Source organism: Cebus imitator, unplaced genomic scaffold (assembly GCF_001604975.1).
Source record: "Cebus imitator isolate Cc_AM_T3 unplaced genomic scaffold, Cebus_imitator-1.0 Scaffold79, whole genome shotgun sequence".
Taxonomy (NCBI): Eukaryota; Metazoa; Chordata; class Mammalia; order Primates; family Cebidae; genus Cebus; species Cebus imitator.
Window position 1 is genome coordinate 1,179,362 of NW_016107394.1, and position 5,397 is coordinate 1,184,758.

Here is a 5,397-nt window from a genome sequence, read left to right on the forward strand (position 1 = left end):
AAAAAAAAAAAAAAAAAAAAAAAGAGATTGGACATGGAACTAAAGAGGAAGAGGAAGTAGAGGGAATAATTACAAATAAAACTATTATAAAGTTTTTTCACGAAATATAAAGTATTTCCCTCATTTTTTGAGTGTTTTATTCGTGTTTTTATGGTAATTTTTAAAAGAAAAAGAAACACACAGATAAATACAGAAAACCAAATAACAGTTGCTACAACAATTATTATAAGGCATACATCACATCATCAAGAAATAGAAATGTCAGACACACCTAAAGCTATGTTCATTTGCCCAGTCCCTATCACAATATCCTTATTTCTGGCATAACTCACATTTATGGTTAAGATTAATCTTCCAATCTTCCTGAAATTTGAAATTGAAATTTGAAATTGAAAAGTGTCATTTTTCATCTTGAATAACCACGTGAACATCCATTTGCCTCTTTCTCTGGGTATTACCTCAAGAAACCACATTGATCATGTGAACAGTCAGCAAGGTCTGCTGATCTCTGGAACACAGATCTTCCACCACTCTGTCATAGACACTCTCCTCACAGGTGAAGATGACATCAAAGGAATTGGTGCATTCCTGAAATCTTTCTGGACCCAGCTTGATTCTCTCATTTCTTCCCAAGATGTGTAAGATTCCATTCTGAGTGTAGCATCCTCTGTCTTTCCTGAGGAGGTCATTGTGCATCTCCTTATATGTTGTTGCAAAATCATAAACCACAGGACGATCGGGTCTTGGTCCTGGGGGCTTCACATGAGATTCAGTTCCAAAAGACTGGACGCTTAGCCCTTTTCTCCTGAGGATGATGTGGGCCTCCATGCTCCTGTTGATTTTGCTCATGCACACCACAGCCATCCTGAGTGGGGAGGAGAGCATGATGACAGCCACTGGGAACCAGAGAGAGACAGGCACCTCAGCTGCTGCAGGGACTCTGAGCCAAGGAGATGACCATCTATACCCAGGTCTTCCAAATGAGCTAATGTGGCGGCACAGGAGGCAAGTTTCTATTGAGTCACTTAATTAGTGGGTAGAGACTTCACAACTTCTGGACTGAATAGATTGTTCTTGTGATAGATCTGGAGTCCATTACCACAATCAAGATGATTAAATTATCTAAAGCAGTAACTCTCAACAAAGGTGGCACCACCCAGTCTGCATTCATTTAAAATATGGAGTTTGCTAGTTCTCCTAGTACATGGGGCTGCTATTGACAATGGCCAAGACAATTAAACTACCTGTAGGCATGTCATAGGACTCCCCACTGACCTTCAGATACGAATGTGGGTGACAAACATGCTGACAATTTCCAAGTCTGCACCCATTTTAATTATAAATTACAAGTATTGTTGCTTGCTTTAATTTTCACAATGTTCTAGAAATGCAATTGCCTAAATCACAGGAACATTATATTTAGTTTTGTCCAGAAATTCACAAAATTTTTCACCAATACAAAAAAAAGAAAAATCCCATTCTGAACAACATGTCTGCTTATGTTAAGACTTATGCAACACAACATTTTCTGCATTTGGTATTATTGAAATCATAATGACTCTCAAGAGAAGGCAAGAATTGCTGCAAGCCTCTGCCTACTTTAATATGTCTTCAAATACAGCTGTGTCAGAGTTTTTCTGTACTGAAAAAGTTTAGAATTGTTTTTCACACTGCCAGGTGTGTTCCTATGCAACAATTTTGCATGTTCTTCACATGTACCCCAAAACCTAAAATGCAATAAAATAAATAAATGGGAAAATAAAAAAGAATTGTTTTTCCTTTAATAGTTTGTAAAATTTATTAGGAAAATGAAGAGATTCTAAAATTATGAAAGGAGTTCCAAATAAGGATAATTATGTCATTTTATAATCAATTATTTTAGGATTGATTGGATTATGATAATGGACTCCTACCTAATCACAAGAATAATCAAGAAAATTAAATTCCTAAAGCAATAACTCTCCACAAAGGTGGCCTCACCCAGTCAGGATTGATTTATATGTGAGCTCTGTTCACTGTCACTCACTGATTCACCAAAAACTGGGTAAATAATAACTTTACTTGTTTTTATTAATTTTTCTTAAATGTCTGACTCACATTTATTTAAATATGAATCAGATCAGGGACATCACTTTTGTCCCTGGTATAGGGACAAAATCTATCTAAAAAGCAACACATTGTAATTTCTATGTCCCTCTTAATTAAGGTGATTCTTACATTGCAAATATAGCAGGTTATCAAATAACATCTTTTTTTTTTCTTTTTTGATACAGGGTCTCACTCTGTCACCCTGGCTGGAATATAGTGGTGCCATCATGGTTCACTGCAACCTCAAACTCACAGGCTCAATCAATCCTCTAATCTCAGCCTCCTGAGTAGCTGGAACTACAGGTGTGTGCCACCATGCCTGAATAATTTTTGCATTTTTTGTAGAGGATGGAGTTTCACCATGTTACCCAGGCTGGTCTCAAATTCCTGGGCTCAAGCAATCCACCCATGTCAGCCTCCCAAAGTTTTGGGATTACAGGCATCAGCCACCATGCTCAGCCTCACATAACATCATTTTATTATAACATTAATGAGAAAAAAATTGACTTCTAGCAGGGCCACTGTCTGAGTGGAGTTTGCATGTTCTCTCCATGTATGTGTGGGATTTTCTCTGGAAACTCTTGTTTCCTCCCATGTCCCAAAGATGTGCACATTAGGTGAACTGACATCTCTATGGTCCCGGTGTGTGGGTGTGCCCTGTGCCTCAGATGGGGTCCTATCCAGCGTTGGTTCCTACCTCACACCTTGAGATGCCAAGATAGGCTCCAGCCACCTGCCACCCTGAACTGGAATCAGCAGGTTGGAAAATGAATGAATACAAATTATTGAAAAATAAAAAATCATAAAATATGTAGTAATCATACAAATGCAAGACAATAATGATGAGAGTACAAAACAGATTGGACAGCCTGCCATGTCTGTCATTGTTGGTTGTTTTTTTGTTTTGAGATGGAGTCTCACTCCGTTGCCAGGCTGGAGTGCAGTGGCACAATTTCAGCTCACTGCCTCCTGGTTCAAGCAATTCTCCTGCCTCAGTCTCCTGAGTAGCTGGGATTACAGGTGTGCACCATCATGTCCAGGTAATTTTTGTATTTTTAGTAGAGATGGGGTTTCATCATGTTGGCCAAGATGGTCTTGATCTCCAGACCTCGTGATCCACCCAACTTGGCCTCCCACAGTGATGGGATTACAGGCATGAGCCACCACACCCAGCCCATTGGTGGTTTTTAACTGTATAGTAGTAGAAGGTGCTCCTTATAATTTTTGCTTTGCAAACATTTATTCCTTCATTTAACTTACCACAACTATGACCACTATCACTCACTGATTCACCAAAAACTGGGTGAATAATAATCTTAGTTGGTTTTATTAAGTTTTCTTAAATGTATGTATAACTCACATTTATTTCAAGGTTTGATATTTAAAGTGTATTAAATCTCTAGAAGTTTGGTGATGTATTTGTGACTCTTGCTCATATCAATTAGCCTATGATAAAACTGGCTTTTTTATACATCATTTCACTTGAAGTCATTGTTTTGAAAAACCTATCAACCTCACTGAGTGCTCACTGCATTTTTTAAATCAGTAAACACCTTAAAGTTTCTCAAAGTGTGTCTCAGACTAGCAGCATTAGCATCAATTGGGAACTTGCAAAAAATGCAAATTTGGGCCCCAAACCACTGAATCAGAAACTCTAATAGTGAAGCCCAGAGTTCTGTGTTTTTCAAAGTCTTCCTAATAATTCAAAAAGCTAAAGTTTTAGAATAACTCCCCTAGAGATTTTTGAAACTTGACTATACATTAGAAGCACCTGAAGAATTGTTAAATGCATTGCTTCGGGTGTAGAGAACTAACAGGGTTTCCTTGAAAAACCAAATGAGAGGAAACATTTGACATCAATGAAAAGCTACTCAGATCTTAAATACATTGTGAAACGTATTATTAGACTCAATGACTCAGATCTGAAGAAATCTAACAAATGGAAAAAAGGAAAATCTCAGAGACCAGCTACAAGCATTACTGAAAAGGAAGATGTTTTGTGTGTTTCAAAAGAATTGAAAAACAGCGTTAAACCGACCCTTGAAGACTGGTACACAAAGTAGTTCCATATAATTTCAACAGAAATAAAAGGATAATACCAGGAGGATCAGTATGAAATACTAAATGTATCATATAAGTGAATTCCTACTTGAAACACTTATTAAAGGTAGTACTATGGGTACTGCCTATGTCCTCAGGGAGGATGTCAAGGACATATATTATATTCTGCCTCTAATCGAAGGCACAAAGTGAGACAGAACAATCCAGAGAAACAGTATGTGATTGACTGGATTAGATGTTGAGCTGATGGTAGAGTACCAACTCAAAGACATAAAAGTACACATAACTTATTGAAACACTAATTGCTTTTCAAAGCCCCAGACTTCTTGACTACATAAGTCAAAGTATAGGGAAACACACACAAGACAAAACCTAGAGTAGTATATTAGAAAAACAATATGATAGGACACAGAAAAATGCTTCTGCTGCTATTGTGATATCACAAGTTATCCAAGATCTGAACAAAAATAAAATACCCCTCAAATTTTTTTTTAACAGAATTTACTTTTTGTCCAAGTTGTCATCTTACTCCCCTCCTCCTGCATGTCACTGGTAAGTGTTCAGTTTGTTCTGACTTATCATTGCTGGCTGCTGGGCCTGCTAACACAGAATTTTTATCATTGAGGCTCAGGTTGTTCCTGGACCCCAAATGGGAGTGTTACAGGTAGTTAGACAGGTATGAGCTGGGCAGGAGAGGGCTCTACCCCCCACCCACCCACCAGGAATGTCAGGCGACCATCAAGTTATGGTTTATCAGTTACCACACTGCCTCTCTAAAAATGATAACTTGGCAGCCAGTGAGGGAAAGACAAGCTCCTGATGGCCGGCAGCTGCCACACTAAAGTGTTAATTGAATGCAGGCGCCAGGCAGAGACAACTTCCCAAACAGATTAAAAACCAGTGAGATTGGTAATCAGCTTCCAATAAAAGTCTCAGGATTTGGGCGAGTGAGTCCAGGCATGTGCATTAAGAGACAAAATGGTAAAGTATGACCTTCTGGAGGCATTCCACAGGAAAAGGGAAGAAAGTCTCAGAAGGACATGAGTACAAGTTCCTAAACACACTGCGCATGCTCACTTCCCAAGCATGAGGGTGCTGCACACGTGGACAGCCTACCTTAAGGGAAGAATCATGAGCCAGAATATAAAGTCCTAGGATCAAGGTTGAACCGGGCACTTGTCCTTCAAGTCACCCACTGGTGTCTCTTCCAAGTGTACTTTCTTTCCTGCTCTAAAGCTGTTTAATAAG